The sequence below is a fragment of the Diadema antillarum genome, unplaced genomic scaffold (genome assembly GCF_040938485.1).
Source record: "Diadema antillarum isolate AM-2024a unplaced genomic scaffold, OU_Dant_1.0 seq00000766_RagTag, whole genome shotgun sequence".
Taxonomy (NCBI): domain Eukaryota; kingdom Metazoa; phylum Echinodermata; class Echinoidea; order Diadematoida; family Diadematidae; genus Diadema; species Diadema antillarum.
In genome coordinates, this window is record NW_027271656.1 from 1,055,828 (window position 1) to 1,076,594 (window position 20,767).

At 38.7% G+C, this 20,767-nt stretch overlaps 1 non-coding gene across 1 annotated transcript; it reads left to right on the forward strand.

Annotated features, from left to right (window-relative positions):
* The first annotated feature begins 288 nt into the window (after positions 1 to 288).
* Trnas-gga (transfer RNA serine (anticodon GGA)) lies at positions 289 to 361 on the forward strand. The gene has a single exon. It is a non-coding gene; the product is annotated as a tRNA-Ser (tRNA).
* Positions 362 to 20,767: the final 20,406 nt, after the last annotated feature.

A 20,767-nucleotide genomic window follows, 5' to 3' on the forward strand; every position in this document is an offset into this window, starting at 1 on the left:
AATGATAAGAAATCTCTCCTTAGCCGGCGTTTCCTTTTTCTCCTGTCAATTGATGAATGTTTTCCCTAAAGTAATGCTGCAAGAGCTTTGTGTCTACTTTGCTCATATACCATCGAGCTTCCGCCCGACAGCAAGTGTTGGTTTTATCCTTATAGCGTGCAGCGGGTACTGCGTAATTATTAAAATTCATGAAATTCTTCCGTCGAGATGCTTTCATTGCAACTGATTGACAAATTGCCCTACATCGACGTCAATTTTTGTCACTCAGTTGCAATGAAAGCATCTCGACGCTCGATGGTCTAGTGGAGATGACGCCTGTCCGGAGATCAGGAGGTCGTAGGTTCGAATCCTGCTCGAGTATGTACGCCCATGATTTTTCTATCATGGCTACTACTAAAACACTGATCAATTCAGTGCTTATTTACGTCGATGTAGGGCAATTTATCAATCAGTTGCAATGAAAGCATCTCGACGGAAGAATTTCATGAATTTTGATAGGAAAAGTAGCTTTGATTTACTTGCTTTGCTTTGATAAAGATATTCATAACATATGCCATTACTGAACCGAGTGAGTATACACACACATAGACACACATATACATACATAAACACACACATACACACAAACACACACACGCACACACACATACATACATAATAAAGCATACATACATAAACATACATACATACATAATAAAAAAATGACGCACTGCGCATATTCAGGTCAATACCAATTTCGTACACTCTGTACAATATATATATATATATATATATATATATATATATATATATATATATATATATATATATATATATATTATGATCAGACGTGTTTTCATGTCTGTTTCAGAAACGGGTTTGATTAAGATCTTTTGTCACACCATGGGCACTGATGAAGAGTGTGACCTTGCCTTTCAGTATTTGAGAGCTATGCTCCTTTTTTAAGATCTTCAAGATCTAGGATTTATTTTTTTTTTACGGCGTTCTTCTTCTACTGATTCGTTAACTTATTATCATCAAGATGCCGAGCAGACCAATTCTTATTACGTTTCTGTACTGTGTACATTTTCTGCTACTCTTCCGACTGTTGGCGATGAGGCCCTTTTCAGATTCACTGTTTTGGAGCCGGAGATTTGCCATGTCATCTTGCAGTCATGACTACGCGTCATTGGATGCGTCACTATGGACACTGTGCGCTACCTCCATCTGTTTAGCGCGGTGACTTCTTTGAAAGGTGAGTTTCAAAATCCGTCTGCCCATGATCAGACGTGTTTTCATGTCTGTTTCAGAAACGGGTTTGATTAAGATCTTTTGTCACACCATGGGCACTGATGAAGAGTGTGACCTTGCCTTTCAGTATTTGAGAGCTATGCTCCTTTTTTAAGATCTTCAAGATCTAGGATTTATTTTTTTTAATTTTTTTTTTACGGCGTTCTTCTTCTACTGATTCGTTAACTATATATATATATATATATATATATATATATATATATATATATATATATATATATATAATCTATACTAATGATTTGATGACGTGTTGCAAGGGACCTTTTTTTGTTTCATCTTGATTAGAGTTCCATTAATAATGAAAATCATGCTGTGTTACTTCAAGTCAGTGGCATCTCGAGCGTCACAAATTGTTGCCATTATCATCACTTCTTCTTGATGATACCATGAACATTTCTTCCTTCTCAAGAACACTGGCATTTCCCTCTTGTTAAAAGTTAATGTGCAAACACATTGTCCAATCGCGCTCATGCAAGTACATTTTACTAGGTCTCCGCCTGCTAGTTCGCCGTGAGCCGGTTTACCCGCGGTCCTCCGTGCAGACAGATATCTTTATTTCGCCACTGAGCCATAGCTGTCGATGACTGTGCGCAAATTTGACAATTTAATAACGCAGTTTGCGAAAATCGTCCAGATCCACCGTCTTGAATCATGACAAAGCCCGCGACATGCTATGCCTTGCACCGATACAGCGAAGCGGGTAGGGTAACAATCTCCGCTTTCATAATGTCAAACGCTGTGCGAAAAACAATGTCTCATTTCTTTCTGGGCTTCGCGTAATTTTAGTACGAAGTAGCCTCCAGCGCGCAAATTCTCAACACTGTCTAGAGTTCTTGTGTCCTCTTATATTAGTTGAGCGGCGGGACAAATTTCGCGTGACGGACACTGACAAGTGGAAGTGACTGATCATATTCGTCTGCTTTTTTTTTCCCTACACGTATTTCTCAAATCGATGGGGATCTTTATGGGAGATCAGGGCGGCTGGGTGAATGCGTTACGGACGTAATGGATTCATAGAATAATAACGCTTGGGGAGCGGATTGGAAGAAAGGAACATTGGAGATAGACAGATAGATAGATGGAGAGGGAGTTATTTGGAGGGAGGAAAGAAGAGCAGATTCACGGACTGATCGGGAAAAACGACCGAGAAAGAAACCGAAACGAAAAGCAAGGACAGAAAAACACCTTTAGAAGCATGATAATTTTAGATTTAAAACTTGTTTGAAATTTAAGGAATATCATGCGGTATGCTTTGAGAATTTAATTCAGCTCAATGTCCAGACCAAGGCAGTCATTACGCTCTTAAATGAATGAGTTAAAGTGATGTTGTTGGCACTGATAGTGACGATGGTCACAGTGGTCAAAGATGGTAGTAGGGCAGGGTGGGGTACAAAGAGGCGCCAAAGATCACTAGCATGAACGTGAGTTGCTGTCATTCAATGGAGATTATACTGATTTACATAATATTGTCCATAGTCCAATCTAGAATATACCGGAACTACCAATCAACAAACGAAACGACTAAGGACGTTCATGAGAGAAGTATCGAACAGATCCCAAGCCGGGTACTTAATCAATGATTTCATTATTATTATAGTGATTATTATTATTAGGAGTAGTAGTATCATTGTAAGAATTATTATTGTCATTATTATTGTTATTATTGTTATTATTATCATTATTATTATTATCATTTTTCTTTTTATTATTATCATTATCATCATCATCATATTATCATTATTATTTTGATGATTGTAATCATATTATCTTTTTTATTTGTCTTCTTCTTCTTCTTCTTCCAGAAATGTGCGGAATCTCCTTGGGGCTACTCATGCACATTCATCAACCATCATCACAACCATTATAATCAATGAATACCAAAGACGGCCAACCACCAATCTCTCTTGTAATCATCATCCCATACCCTTAAGACCCCTTGGTCTAATGAAACATTCGTAATCAGTATTGTGTTCACGTGCAAACAAACCGTCTATGGAATTGAGTGAGCCATCAAATATCTTTGACATCAACAAAAAAAAAAAAGTCAAAACAAATTACCTAATTAGCTTTGGGCAATTCACGATAAAACATACTCAATGATTGATACTAAGACTAGCTGTTCTGAAATTCACTTCTTAGCGAGAATTATATTTGTTTCTTTTTTTTTCTCGCTCATTGATATTTCATGTTTTCATGAGAATATCCCGAAGATATTACTCTGAGGGATATTTGGGTGGGCGTTTCATCAACTGACGAAAAGAAATAAATGACATGAGAAGGCATAAGCTTGCTGATGAGATGCGTTGTAATTATGAATGAAATTGATTTGCCTTTACACAAGACAATGTCATCATTATTGAATAAAAAACACATGAAACATGACAGACAAAGAATTTGATTTAAAGATCCGTGGGAGACTAATATAAACATTTATGAGAAACACTGGGATATGATTTAAAGTAAGGACAACATAATCCAGAGGTGGATAGTTTCATGTCATACATTCTGTCTCCGGGACAATAAGAATGAATTCGAATTCATTCTGTCTCCGGGACAATAATAATGAATTCGAATTCAGATGCTCTTCTGTTATCTCTTTTCCCGCCAATGTCTGTGAATTATCTACGTTGCGTTCAGACGACCTTCGCCCATCAGTCTGTTTTGCAACGATCCAATCCGATTCGCCCCTTAGGGCACGAAAACAGCCAAGTCCTCGTCAAAACATTGAAGGCCGAGTCTCCAACATGTTTTTTTTCTCAAATATCTTGGATGTTTTGAAGAATATGAACATAAATGTGATGAAAAGACGCTAAAAAATATGAACATAAATGTGATGAAAACACGTTGAAAGGGAGTAAATGACAGTAAAGTAGAGAAAAAATGATGAGTGAATGTCGTGAATAGAACATACAACCCTATCAAAGCATAAAGAAATAATATACGATTATTGTTTTTTTTTCTCGTTTTTCTGACAAGTTTCTGAATTTCGTAGTCACCGAACTCTTGGTCAGTGTTGTAAGTATTGCACTGTGTCCTTGATGGTATAATTGTCTGTCTTTATGTCAATCATATTATTCAAGGGTTTACAATTTCAAACCATCTCGTAACGATTGCATCTTTTTTTTTTTTATTGATAGCAAGCAATGAAAAATCAAATGCTTTCTATAAGGATTCTTTTGGCAAAACAAATTCAATACCAGTGTTCTGTCTCATCAATAAATATAATCTTCATGTTATTTGGACGTCGTCTCCAAAAAATATGCCGTACCCGATAGTTTCATATCAGCATTAGATAACCACGTCCATATCGTGTATAGTAGTAGCCACAAAGGTGTCGGTGATGGTGTTGATGTTGGTGTTGGTGTTGGTGTTGGTGTTGGTGTTGGTGTTGGTGTTGGTGCTGGTGTTGGTGTTGGGGATGGTGGTGGTAGTGGTTTTGGTGGTGTAGTGTGTGTGTGTGTGTGTGTGTGTGTGTGTGTTTGTACGTGTGGCGGGGATGGGGTGGAGATTAGAGTGTTCATATCAGATACCGAAAAAGTAATTACATGTGTACAGTAACTCGATATGATGATAATGGTCTCATTTATAGACCAAGGGTAGCCTCTTCAGAGTTAGCACTGTTCTTTATAAGGGCCCCTTACCATTATCAGGCATTATAGGTATCCATTTTTACACTCGGGTCGAGAAAAAACTCTGGACCCTCTTTTAAGTAATAAGTCTTATCCACTAAGCCACAGTGCCCCCACTCTGTTTCGCAGAACATTTTGTCTGAGGAGAATTAAAGAGGCATTATTATCCATTGTGTTCTAGGAATGCCGTAAGTTTGTTTGTTTGGTTGTTCGTTTTCAAATTTGGGCAAGACTTGGTCGAGCTAGTTTAACGAACTCGTTTTAGCGTCCGGGCGCCACCTCTCTGTAGCTTCATAGAGCCCTGAGCATTAAGATTCCTACACACTGTTTTCACACATCCTCTTCAGGGCCTTTGGACACTGATATAACGTAAGGTTGCTGATCTTTGGTCAGTGACACAGACATGTCAGTGGCATACGGACTCTCAATCCTCATTGATCTACCTGCCCCTTCGACTGGTTCATTGATGTTCTGACCCAAGCCATCGTCTTTACTCTTCTTTCCCCCATGCAAACACACCTACTTGGACTCTTGAACTTTAAATCTTGAACAGTTGTCATCTACGTTGTTATGATCAGGGACTGAGATGGGATAGTGATAAAAGGACTTCCATTACTAGTATGTCATTTTCGAAACATTTTCAATGTTTGAAGTGCCCTGCTTTAACGAGTTAGATAAACAGACCAACACGTTTCGAGTGCGTGCTATCACATGAAAAGATGCTATGTAGGTAAACATTCATGAGAAGTGTTCTTGTATTATGTCCTGCTGACCGACGGTTGCTTTCTTAGTTTACTGACATTCGGTTTCCAACATTTTTATGCACTTACGATACCTGCCCATGGTCTGAAGACGATGAAGAAGCAAGGGTGGGTGGATGTTGTTCTGTCCCCCTCGCACTCTCGTCTCTGAGTCACGGGGAATAGGCGGGAAAGACTCTTTGATCGAGAGTGATACGGTTACTTTTTGGCGTCTTTGTTTGGCAGAAACCTGGCTTAGCCATCAACGAGAATCCACGGAGGGTTCAGGTAATTATGCACTAATCCCATCCCATTACATCAGCTTCACAGTCCTTTTTTCCCCTACTATTAATGAGAAGCGCAGCTTCATATCGAGCAAGTAGAGGTGCGGGAAAAGGGACTTTCGAGATGATTGATGAATTCGTCAAAATCTCCAGGTACCACATACCTTTTATTAAGGCCAGTAACCCGTATCAAGCCCACATAAAAACCTGCTAAGTTTCCCCGAATTCTCGCTTGTTGCCCCGTGATGAACTGAAGTATGTACATGACATCCCGCTGGATGTTCTGTGAAATTGGAGATCGGTATGCCAGCTTTCACCTGTAGGTGGTGGTTAATTTTAGTCACATCGCTATGTGATGTTTTGTTATGATGTTTTACGCTGACAATGCTGGGAACCAATGACCTGATATCTAGGTCGTTGACATGATTTGCAGCAATTTACCAAACGCCAATCACTTGGTGAAAGACAACTGTATCTAATTTAAACCTTGCTGAATATGGGTATTGCGACATCAGTATATTTGATATTACTATATGATATATTACTTGTAATTATGCGTATCATATATATTGTATAGAGTGTAAGAAATTTGTATCGACCTGAATATGCGCCGTGTGTCATTTTTTTAATTACAGTGCGAAAGAAATTAAGTGTGAGACGCGGACGTTGCTCTTAACTTTTGCTTCATTTAACTTTTTATCATGATACATTGAATGAAAACGAGCAACAAAAATAGGTATCCATTTCGAAGAAATCCCATTTTGTTTTGCTCATTTTCATTTCAATCACATAATAAAGAGAGGAAAAAAGTGGGAACAATCGCACACCTGATTACCAGTATATAGGTTATATATATATATATATATATATATATATATATATAATCATGATCAGTAGTAGGGGAACAAAACTCCAGAATTTTATCATGCTGTCAATACCAACAGCTTATTTACAAAGCACACAATTTCGGACACCCTGCCCTTTGTCAAGTGATTGTGATTCTAAGGGAACAGTAAACCAGCATGATAAATTTATGGAGTTCTGTTCTCCTGCTATTCATGATGTCATCGACCAACACGTGGACTACGAATTATATACTAGTATATTATATATATATATATATATATATATATATATATATATATATATGAAGAGTGTGCTTCCAAAAGGCGCTATATCTATCATTTTCAATGGATTTAGCGCCTTTTGGAAGCAAGATCTTCATATATTATAATATACATATATACGTGAAATCCTTAAGGGAATAATATGTTCACATGTACTTGCAATGTGCTTGACATGATAATAACCCAACAACCTGCTTTGCTCATTGCGGATCCCATTGCCCTCTCCCGTAATGAAATCCGATGCGTCAAAATTGACGGCCTCAAACCATACACGTGACAAAAAGGCTCAGCATTTTGGGCTCAATTTCTCTCTCCTACCTCTCTCTCAGAATTCAAGTATATGTGTGCATGTATCTAAATATCATCTATGTTTTTGAAACAGTTATTGCCGTCCACTTTCACCAACTGAGACAATTATTCGAAAAAGACATCATCTTATTTTCTTGAAGCGTGGGAAATCGATTTGGAATTTTTATGAATGTACAGATGTGCAAACACTATAACGAAAGTTAGACGCAGTGCGTCTCCATTTTTCATGCCGGAAGGGATCTTTGTGTAATACAACCAAATTCAATATCGACGCGGAAAGAAATCATCTCAAAATTACGACAGTCTTGAGAGATAATCGTTTCGCGGGGTAGTAGAAACAATTCATTATGTAAAGAAAAAAATACTCAGAGTAATTTGATATTTGGGGAAATCGACTGAGTACAAGGCATTTAAAATTCAGAATTGCTCGGGGATGAATTAGAGAGCAATCTTTGTAACAGCAACAAATGTAAAAGCACTAAAAAAAAAAAGAGAGACATGCACTTTTTTATAAGATAGGTTTTGGTGTTAATAGACCATGATGGCGTATTAACTGCCGGCTGCAGTTAAGGCATAATTTTGCTCTTTGTTTTGCTAAGGGCGCGTGTTCTGCAGACAAGTACAAGTAACCTATGTTCTGTTAGAACGACAACTTCGTTGAAGAATGAAATGATTATGTCCTGTTACTGCTCTCTCACGCTTCAGGTCGGCATGTCCACCGTGTAGAGCAGCGACTCAAGATTTCACTTGTCAGGATCTGAAGTTATCCCCTCATACACACATATTAAGAAACACACGTATCTATCTATCTATCTATCTATCTATCTATCTATCTATCTATCTATTTATTTATTTATCTATCTATCTATCTATCTATCTATCTACCTATCTATCTATCTTTTTATCTAATATATCTATGCATCCGTGTATGTATGTATGTATGTATCTATCTATCTATATATATATATATATATGTGTGTGTGTGTGTGTGTGTGTGTGTGTGTGTGTGTGAGAGTGTGTGTGTGAGTGTGTGTGTGTGTTTCGGATCAAACTGAGTACTGATTCACTACTAAAAAAGAATTTTACCAACGTTTGGCTCTTTACTGCTTCTGGTGATGTACATATTTATCAAGCGACCAATTTGGGCTCAAACTTACTTTTATTACACGACGAAGAAGAAGATAAAGAAAAAGGAAAGAAGAAAGAAGTAAAGGAAAAGAAATAGAAGAAAGAAGGAGAGAAAGAAAGCTAAGAGAAGAAGAAGAAGAAGACAACAAGATAAGAAAAAGTATGGAAGGAAATATGAGAAGGGATAAAGATTTTAGCAACAACAAAAAAAGAGACAAATATAAAAACCTAAACTTCATAAGCTATTCATGAGGTAAAGAGAATGCGCAGTCGGATCTAGCCAGTAATACGAGTCGATCAGTAGCTTTCATGTCACACGTGCCTCCTCCTGTGACGCCGGTGTCAGCGACACGACCAACAGCCATCGATCAGGAGTGGGACAGCGGAGCGGTAAAATGGTCCTCAGGGATAATAGGTTAGGGAGAAAGCAAAGAAACAGAATGGTAGGGAGAGGGAGGGTGCATCTAGGAGGTGGGGGTATACTTTGTGTGTGCGCGTGAGTGTGTGTGTGCGTGCGTGCGTGTGTGTGTGTGTGTGTGTGTGTGTGTGTGCGTGTGTTAGATACAATAGAAAGGGATAAAGGAGTGGCCACATTGGGGAGGGGAGGGGTAATAGTGGGATAAGGAATAGAATATTCAGACATAAGAGGATTGATGGAAGTGTATAAGAAAGTCGGATCATTCTCCCCCGCAGCGTTTGTTCGATCAGGGCAGCCGTCCTCTTCGTTCGTTTGACCGTGTTGTTTGAAATTTGTTCTGTCGCTAGACAGGTTATGTGCTCCCTTTATCTCTGTGTCTTTCTGCAGTGTGGTGTGAATTGGAGAGCAAGTGGGCGTGAGAGCGTGCGTTGCTGTTGCGCATGCGTCAAATAAAACAAAAGGGACTGGAAAAGTGAGAGAGAGAAGAGAGTAATGGATATATATATATATATATATATATATATATATATATATATATATATATATATACATAGATAGATTGATAGATAGAGAGGAGAGAAGGAGAAGACAAAAGAGGTCATAGTCGGAAGGGGGCTTGCAGCTGAACAGGAGCAACATACGTTTACAAAAATAAAAAATAAAATGAAACGAAGTACGCAGTACATGTACTCCAGGTAGCCATCTTTAACATCGTTTGCTGTGACTGGAATGTGTCTATTACATTGTTGCTGTTATATCGCCTGGTCGTGCAATGGGATATATTTCTTAGATCACTATCAAAGATGAACTCCAGTCATTATACCATTATACATTATACCATGCTCTATCATAATATAGGTCAGCGGTTGGGGCCGATTTTAGCTGTACGAATAAAAGTTGTCACAATGAAGACTTACAAATATTTATCTTGGTAGCAGCTGGCTGTGATGACATATAGGAATTACACGAAAGATGTATAATGACCCACCCTAAGCCGTAGACATGCAAAAAAAAAAAAAGAAAAAGAAAGATGGGAAATGGCAGGTTCCAGGCATATACGCTTCGCAGGGGGTGCGTTGTCAACAAGCCATTTACCACATTAACCAATAATTACGCGATCATCGCTCCGCGCATGCGTGATGAGCCTCTCGAGAATGCAGAAAAAAAATATGCAAGACGCGCATCAACATGCTTTGTGTTGTCTTCGTCGTCAAATCCCTTAGATTGCACCACTTGGGGTGCTTTTATAATTAAAAAAATTCTTAATAATAATCTGATTAATAGTTCCCATTCAAAACGTGTTTGAGACATTTTCCAGCGGCATATAAACACGCAACCGTGTTCTCCTTCGTGGTTAGAAACTTCGATTTGAAAAGCGTTTCAAGTACAGAAGATAAAGTAGATAGATAAACACAAAGTCGTCTTTAAGTGTGCTGATATCACACACCTAGATACTTCTTGGATGTAAAGTAGTGACAACTCCCGCGATCAATTTTTATTTCTATTTTTTAGGGATGCGCAGCATCAAACCACGTACCTACGTATGCCTTTCGAAAAGCTTTTTTGGAAACGTGGTTCTTATTTTTCGAGTTAAATAAACGAGGTATAAAAAGCAAGAACAAACAACGCAACATAGAAACAAGGGCGTGTCATGTGGATGGATGGGAGGAACAGGTGACAACAGGTGAATGTTCTATTGTCCTTTCTCTTCCCCTCCCCCTTCCTCCCCCACCCCCACTGTCATGTTACATCGATACTCCCTGCGCTTAAGTTTAATTCGATCAGTAGTCCTACAATGCCATTACGGGGAAAAAGTACACCATAGCCATTTTCGAGCTAGTGTAGAAAGGCGGATCTTCATGCTCAAAATATCTGATTAGAATTTGAGCATATCTGGTTTGATACTAGACCGCTTTGTTCCTTTTCTCATGTAACATAGGGCTGCGTGAAATTATGTAAATATAATATATAGGTAAGTTTGTCGGATTTTCTCTGAAATCCTGTCTTCTCTACTGTCTACTCCAAAATTACATTATCTTGATAACATCACATAATTTATATCATTCTCTCTCTCTCTCTCCTTCTCTTTCCCTCACTTCTTTTCTTCTTTTCGTAGTTTTCTTCTTATTCTTCTTCAATCATCAGTACATGATATATGTTCCTATCGCTATTTTATGTATGTTATTGTATATTATCTCCGCGCATTCTTCTCGGCAAAGACCCAGACCAAATTACTGATTTTCAGTGATAGACGTTGATCTAAAAGTAGGTATATTCTTCTGTAGACCGGTATATTACTGAGAAGTTATTAGCTGGAATAACACGGTCAGGTGTGACAAACAAACAAACAAACAAACAAACAAACAAACAAACAAACAAACAAACAAACAAACAAACAAACAAACAAACAAACAAACAAACAAACAAACAAAAGAAACACCATCCATGCCTGTATAGTACACATGCACACATTCGCACATTTTATTATGAACAGGCATACTCACACACTCTAATATAGACATAACAAACGCAGAAATATCATGTACATTGATACATGCATCTACTACTAGTGCATACGTACACATAAGTACATAAAAAAATGAGCAAACACATAATCGCATATAATCGATAAAAATCACATGGCTAAGTTGTCATAATCTCTTGCGAATACACATTTCTCCAATAATAACCACTATGGCTGCTCATTGCAAGTCAGTCGTATGCAGGTCGTATCATACGTCACAAGTGTGGCTAAACTACGAATCTTTGCAGCTGGACAAGAAAAAAAAATAGCAACGGACCAGCTGAAGCCATTGAGATCATCAAAAATGCATAGAATATAATTTCATGGCTAGATCAGACGTACATTACAGCGCGCAGCGAATTGCGAATTGTATAAAGACAGATGCGTGATCCAAAATAGAAGCAGAGGACACAACGCACAAAACTGCCAGGAAGCTCAATCTGCAATACCGTAGAATGGTTTGTCCTATGCATCGTATTAAATTTATGTCATATCAATAGCATTTATTAGCTTTTATAGATCTCATTTTTATGCTTGTTTAAATCGAAGCTGTGTGGATTAAACGCACTGTGTGAATTTCCAAAACCTCAAAACCTCTCCACGATGTTGTTAAATGAACACCGCCCGTAAGTGGTGAATTTTTGAATAAATACTTCTACCTCTATTACCATATACTGCACCGTGCAGTTAAATGATAGGTCAACGAGGCCTGTATGCATCATCATCATCATTATATCCAAAAGGACAAAATGTGAAGTAGACATTTTGAATTGACGAAAAATGTCAGGGGCACGAGTCTCTCCACTCAGTGTTTCCAAAGTGCTTCCAACCCGGCACTCCCGGGGGGCCAGCGGGGGCGAGATCCGTGCGATAACATGAGCTGGTGCTGACCCATTGTTTGAGTATACATCACGATCTTCGCTTTCCCTCGAGATTCAATTACGGCTGATGAAGCTACTACGGTGGAATATGAGTTTTGGTATACATCCTTAATACCACTCTCTGGTGAAAATAGACCACAGCTTCCAGGAACATTATGGTGATAGTCATCTTCTTAATTCATTTCTATTGCTCTTTTTTTTTTTTGGCATTGATATTCAATTGAAGCAGTGAATTCATTCAGAAATTTTCACCTGCTCGAAGGCATGGAGACGTGACGGTGTCTCGACACAAACGTATCTGCATGTCTGTATGTGTATGTCTAATATATGTATAATTTATGTTAACAATACGTATGTATGTGCCGTACGGTGTGCTAGTATACACACGATTGTGATGTATGTGTGTTTGGCTGATATACATGGGATATGCTAAGTGAATGTATATTTCGAATAATGTGTGTCTCTTTATACTGACTTGGAGTTATTCGTTTGTTATTCAACTTCTACTATTGCCCAGAAAACCTCATAATGAATAACGAGCATAAGAAATACAATGACCTGGAACCGATTAAGGTATTTTCTCTCCCGGGTTGTAAATTGTCTACTTTCTGGGCCTACATAAATAGTATAAACGCATGCACAGACATAAACGACACACACACACACACACACACACACACACACACACACACACACTCACACACACTCGACATCAGTAAAAGAAGCTATATTCCTGAAAAAAGATGCGTTTTTATAGGACAGATGTTACATGAAATTAAGTATTATTTTGACATGCATATTTGTGATATAAATGTATATTGCTTGGGAATGGAAAAAATGAACGAAAATGAATGAAATGTTATCATTAGGCGAATCTGAAAGAAAAAATAGGCTACATACTTTAAATAATATCGTTAGCATTTATATGGTAAAAACACCATTTACAAGCGACTTTCCACTAAATACACCACTTAGGGGATTAACCTCATATACAAATGGGATTATTTCGATATCATTCGATTTCACTTGATTTTGTCCTGAGTTTTGTCCAAGCATAATGATTTGATAGTAAGGTAATCCAAACAACTAAATAGGAATTGAATTGAATTGAGTTATACCTTTTATCATGTACACATAAACAATATTATTTATAGACAAATACGGGAAAAAGTATCTCGACTAAGATGGCGGTCTTCACACAAGAAAGAAGGAGGAAATCTTCTCGACTGGCTCAAGCTAAGAAATCACCCATGTATTTTCGAAAGGTATGGTAAGAAAACTGCACAGAAGATAATCTGTTTATGTGTGCGCTTGACATTGTTTGTGTTTTGAGAGCGTCATGATATGTGTGTCAATGGGGATCAAGGAGACCCTTTTCGTATTTCCCCCACATCACGTGAAAGAGGCGTGACCTGCTGATCGAATCTCAATAACTCCACTTAGCGCGTCACGGTGCAAGGTCCCTCAACAACAGGCGAACCAGTGGGACACTGGATTGGAGGCGTCACTGCACCTTTAAGGGTATATTTCCGCCTACGTAGGAAAAAGGGGCCTTTAATTGTCAAATGCGATTCTCGGTTTCGATAACGTATCTCGCTACGGCGCTTCGAAATTAGCAGGTGCTGGGGTATATAGGACGGCTAGAGAGTTCCCTGGTAGAGAATTTCTGCAGGGAATCGACGCCGCAACCTTGAAATTATCAAGTGCGCCCGTTCGGGTTTGGACAATTTTCTCTATTGGCCAAGCAAAGAGGTTTTCTACCTTTCTAGATCCCATGGGTAGAATCTGGTTCAGATTTCGGTCTCAGTTTGTTATCGCTTTCTTCCTTTTTCTCACTCTTTTTTGAAAGCTCCCCGAAGCATCTTGCTGCTCCCTTAAGGCACACACAAAAAAGGTCGGTGTTTTCCTTGGTTTTTATTGGCGCGCGTAAAATAAAACGACAAAACAAACCAGAGTGAGACCTAATCAGGTAAGTCAGGGGCCCGGAGGATATAGAACGCGCAAGCCTTGGAAGGAGAGGCAGCTAAAGACATTTTGTGATGTGTCAAGTGAACACTTGAATTCGATTCTTTCGTGATTTCTGTGCGCAAACATACTACATTGTGGTTTGAACATTTTCTTTTGGCCATTTACGTAGTCTTTGCACCTAAAGTGCAGCTGGTATAGGCCTAGTTATCATAAACCTGTCTGGTCTGCCCAATTGTTCCGTGAGGAGGTGGATTGTTCGAAATGCCTCTTTCTCCTGACGGTCGAACTTACTATCTATTCTGGATTTCGGCTTTAAAAGTAATTAGATTGAGAATTCATTGTCCTGGTGCATGTGGGGAAGAGCGGTGCGGGAGGTATAAGCTGATACATGCGTGTACTTGTGCCCTCAACGGTTTTTTTTTTTCGATATAGTGGCAAAAAGAGTTTACAAGTACTTATACATGTACGAATCCCGGTAAGCTATGTACACATTTAGGTCAGAGAAGGTTACGCATTTTACAAACCGCCTTAACTCTCTCCTGGCGCTTATGTAAGAATAAGACCCGTCTCATTTTTCACAAACAGCCTTGACTCTGCCCTGGCGCTTGTGAAAAAAAAAAAGAGATCCGTCTCATTGTTTTTTTTTCTTATTCTCTCTTGTCACAAAATGAACATCGACAACTTACATGGGATTGGAATCCCGGTCAAGTCAACACAACTCAGGTCAAATGCTGGCACACGGTAAGATAAGAGCTGATCATAATTTGAGCACTTCATTTCGAGGTCCTGTTTGTTAGGAACGTTGCATAGCTAATTGCATTCATTCGTCACACCGAATGCCTCTGACTCGCCGCCCCACTTGAACTGGATCATCTTGTGGCTGTGTGAGTCTCAAGCGCTGTAATGATCGTTTCGAGTTACGGTGTTATGATATCGCTGCTAACGGTAACCTGCGCTTTACGTTCGGCGGTCTTTCAAACTGTCTTCTCTATACTGGCTTATTTTGCTCTGCAGCTTGCAGTATGAATATATCTGTCCTGTGTGTTGACCTTATTACCGTGTTTTAATTAGTAAAAAAGTGAAGGGGAGAAAAGAAGGACAAGGAGAAGAAGAATCACTAGAGATGGAAGAATACAATTGTATAGAGATAGAAGATACGAAAAACTCTTTGTTATCTTAAAAAAATCTCTTGTTCATCTATGGAACACATTGCATAAAATGCATTGCTGTCATTACCTCTGCAAAAAACGTTGATCTTAAAGAAGCCACGTGAATGCGGCTTTTCGAGATCCAACGAAAATCGTGTGCATCTACGCTCCCTACCCCTTCCAAAAAAAAAAAAAAAATAGAAAAAGATAAGACAAACATAAAATACCGTAAGTATGTGCGCTGTTGGTATCACTTATCCATTACTTCTCAATGTCAGCCAATATTGTAGGTTAACTTCCTATGTTCAAAGAAGGCAGAGATGAAGTAAGATCCAGTCATGATGATGGTGGACAATAGATGGTGTAAAGAGGATAGTATTTTGGACGTAGTTGATCTTTGCACAAATGGAAACTAGACCATGAAGAAAAGTTTTGTTATTCTTACAAGACTCAAACAACTAGTTTAGAGATGTGTGCTGATATTATTTTTTGTTATCTTCATTAGATGTAAACATGTAGAGTTCTACTTAGACTTCTTATAAAGATGGACAAGAACGGGAAGACAAAAAAAAAGTCCCAGGGCGGATGTATATTGCTACTTGATTCATCCTGCCTGTGAAAAGAGGAAGACTGATTTCATCCTACCCTATGTATCACTCGTGCGCGAGTTTTTATATTATACCGCGGGTAGAAATCAATGCGATGGAGCCGACTTTGTTACTATCTAAAGGACGTTACGAAGAAGATAAACCTCTATCTACAGTTCGGCAAGGTCAAACGATGCACCAAATAGACTGTTCTAGAAAACACTTTGGGCAATATTCTTGCCAAATCAGATATGAAATTAGGGGATGGGATCTTTATAGCATTTACATGGATAGGAATCGTTAGTTTTAACTCTTACAATATGAGAGAGAAGAGGCCCCGAAAATGAAATACTTTTTGTGAATGCATACCAAACTCCAGTGAGGAAACGGTTGATACATTGTCGAGGCTAACAAAAAAGGAGACATTTGTTTGGTGTAATCAGATCCAGAGAAATAAAAGCAATTCGAAGCAAACAGAGGAAAAACATTAATTGGAATTCTTAACCCATGAAGAATACGCTTTGTCGGTATCATTACGCCCATCGAAGTGTTTATCATAATTAGTTAGAATCATTTTTCTCTACATTTCATTTCCACATTTTCTTATCAGCGTCAAGGAAGAGCGAAATATTCATACAAAAGAAGCTGCCAAACTAATAGTTCAGGGAAAGTACTGGGAAAGTCAACGTCCATGAGATTTTAGGTCGCAGCATTTGAATTACATTTCCAAAAATGCTACATGGCTTGAACCAAAGATATTATGCTTCAATTTGATAATTCTAATATTTATTTATGGTATTGTCTCGAACTCATCTCAGGATTACATGGTGTATAACACGAGTATATTCTCCCCCATCATGAATTAACCTCTGTGACTCTATTTATTCCAAGAAATCTTTCTCAGTAGCAATTCAGTACTATGATATTATAGTAAATAGGTCACGCTAAGTATGAGTTGTGATTGGTTGGATTGCATCGCGTGATCGTCGTGCAATTTTGTTTCAAACATAACGGCTCTGGGGATAATTTGTATGTTTCGTTCCATACTCCAGTGTAGTGCATGACAGAGATGCACTTTTTGCTTAATAGTCTTTATCAATGTTCGTAATGTCAGTCAGAGGCGTTTGTTTTCGTCAGCATCACTGTTCTTATCACCGTTACGACCATCAAAACACAATCAGATTTAACATGTTGAGTACTCCACATTTTTGGGAGAGATGAAACTGAATTTCGTTGTACCTAGCGAGAAGTCTTCCGCGGGCGAATGCTTGTTGCTGTAGATGAGCATTACCAAACCCGTCGCCGTCATGTTATTGTTTGCAGTCAATTTCATTCCAAACAATTCTTTCTATACCTCTGTTAATCCCTTTCCTTCCATGTCTACATCCCTCACTATTTAGTTCTCAGCTGAAATTGGTATACAACATTGTTATTCATGAGAAGGGAAGGGTAATAAGACAGATTGTAGCAGGAGCGATAAAAGTAATCGGGGTGAAATTCATGACGATTGTGGTGGTATTGGATAATTGAATAAGCTCATTGGATCTTGGCGTGTCAAGGTCTTTTGCTACGAATTTAAGAAACAAAAACAATACAACGACAACACAGTGACAGAAAAATGATGACGAAAATGATGACTCAACAAAGAAAAACAACTGAGGATAACCTAAATAGGTCATTGGATGAATTTTCATATAACTGTGAATGACAGCATCTCTTGCGTTCCTCACTTCTGTTGATTTTTACATCTCTTTGGGGGATTCTCCTTGGCGAGGTCGGTATGTAGTAACCAAATTTCGCATTTGGCACGGACCAGGTTCGAGGTATATTTCATTGTCATCCTCCAGATGAAGATTGGAAAAAAGAAAATGTTTTCAACCTTATGAATCAAACATAAACGGAAGCCAGTATTCCATGTGGAAATGTTGGCTTGCAAACACCGAAACGTACTAACTTATCAATTATGCTGCCCATCCTCCCCCCCCCCAACAACACACACACACACACACACCTTAAACCAGTACTGGCGTAAAGTAAAGAAGGAAACACCAAGATCAGGTCGAATATGGAGGCGTATACGTAAAAGTGAAGGAAGAATTCTTCACCCACTAATTGAGCCTTCGTCCGGTTCAAATCTAATTTCATAATTTAACCTAATTATTGCTAATCATGTTGATTTCATGCCACTTTCATGCTTGAGAGATGGTAAATGCGATTACTCAGTTGTCATCAATACTCATTACCAACCCACACGGTTGGAGCAGCGGGGCAAGTTATTTCGCCGATCTATACTTCATCTGCTTATCCTTCGAAGGTAAGAATTTCCCATCACTTGAAAGGTGTTAAAACCTAAATAAGCCATCTATAAGCAATCAATCAAATGTACTAACTAACATTAATATCTGCATAATCTGCACAGATGCCAGTATTGCTGCAAAATGGAGTAGAGTACCAAGTTTACTCTCCCTTAAGGAGAAGAGCCTTGCTAAATGAAAGTAGGATGGTAACAACTAATGCTTGCTCTTACACTGGAAAAAAAAATAGAAGGAAAGAAGGAAAAACAGGAATGAAATAACAATGCTTGACAGAAAACAAATAATGAAGACTGGAAAGAAAAGACAAAAAGAAAAGAAAGGGAAAGGAAGGAAAGGAAGATGAGCACAGAAAGGAGCATAGGAAGATGACGTAGGAAATAAACATGAGTACCAATGGTCCTTTCCCTCTCCTGTTTCCCCCCTCCCCCTCCCCTCCTCCCTCCCTCTCCCTCCCTTTATCCTCCAGCGCCCTGTTAACTGCATCATTTAAATTCATTACAACCAGGAGACCGTGACATGAAGCATCGGTCATAAATATATTCTGTGTTTTGACGATGATTTGCGGCGAGCTATCTTTATTTTCCTCGTGCATGGTATACTGATAAGAAATATTTACCATCCTGCACAATCTTGTTCAATTTTCTATTGAGGATTATTTTCCCCTCTTTCTCCACCCGTTTTTTTTTTTTTTTGTTATTCCTCAACTGAAAGTGTCAATCATAGATATTTGTTGCTTAATTGTTTTGCACGCTTTTACATGCTTATAGCACAACGAACGGATCCTTTTAACTAGTTGCTTCCCAGTACAGTTTTCTATTAACCTAAAATATGGCTCGTCCGGTCCTTGTTCACAAGGGGTTAATGTAATTTACCTGATGTACTTGAGACCACAATACTTAATGAAAAAAGGCGCCATTCCCACGATTGGTGAAGACATGCATGTTGATGGCTCTCATCTCCTATGCCTATGGACGGCAAATGGTTTGACGTCTAGATAACCGTCAACAGTGTCTTGAATGAATTTTCTCACAAACCCGTCTGCCTTCTTAGATATGAAATTAACAAAATGAAAGAAACAAAAAGAACAATAAGATAATCAGTAGCAGCTCTCGTGAACAAAACAAACAGAATTAGATTAACATTTCTTGCTTGCTACATCCAAACTTGGCTCTGAGAAATTTGCAGGTTTTGTGTATTAAACCTCAACGGAAATGTCTGTGATATGTCATGGCACATAATTATTTATGTTCCCTGAATTTCGTGACTATCGGTATCGTTTCTCTCATTAATAAGACCATCCCTGTCTTATACTTCTTCATATTGTCAAACGTTCTCTTCTTGGTGCCAGATTCAGTGGGTTAACTTCAAATTTTTGACGGCTCAATGTAAGCACACCAATCCGCGGTGTGTTTCTTTTTTTAAGTTAAAATTTTCTGACGCTTTCCACTGCCTTGCAGCGATTACGTAATGATGCGCAACAAAAGGAAGCACTTATGCTCTGAGTGTTCCAACCATCATGTTCTGAAGAGGGTGGGACAGAGTGCTCGACGAAATGTCAACCCGCAAGTTACCGGCGAAAGTTACTGCTACATTTCACCGTGAACTCTCCTTGCCCAAGCCTGTGTACGCGACTCGCGGTGGCTTGGAGGTGCTGAACGCAACGAGATGACACTCTTCAAGCTTCTAGCATATCTCTGGTTTTAGATCTCCTCTTCTCTTTTTTTTTTCCTTTGAGAACACCTTACTTTTTCACAAGACTCCACGACACATTATGCCCCAGGGCAATTATTTCTCAGTAGCTTCTGACGATACTGTTACATTTTATATTCCTATGTATACGCTGTTTTCTTTTTTTATGTCCACGTTCGAGGACTCTTAAAGTTGGATGTACTTGTCGACGATGAATCACAAAACTTACAGCCACGTTATCTGCCTGTGTAGTTAGTTCTCAATAACATCTAGCCATACCACACGTTCATTTGCTTTCGAGGGTCTGTTGGGTCGGCTAAACTTACTTGAATACAATACACTATGAACCAGCCACTTTCGCTCGGTATTCCTGGTACGACCCACTACGAGAAAAGCTGATGTATCACAGTGTAGAATGTGGTGTAACGTGTTGTCACATTTTCCAGCTTGGCAGCGACACTTAGAAAGACTAAAGGTGAAAGAAGAATACTTTGAATTTTGCACCCACGGAGTGTCATTTGACATTAGCAAAGACAAATTTAGAAATGGCACAATCTGAACGGAAGGTGCAGAAAACAAGTGCAAATACATATAAGCTTCCCTTGAAGAACAAACAAACAAACAAGAAACAAACAAACAAACAAACGAACGAACTAAAAAGACAACGGAATTTCCGCCTGGTCAGCTCGTTTTCCCCTAAGATTACAGTGTGTGTATTTTTTTTGCTTTA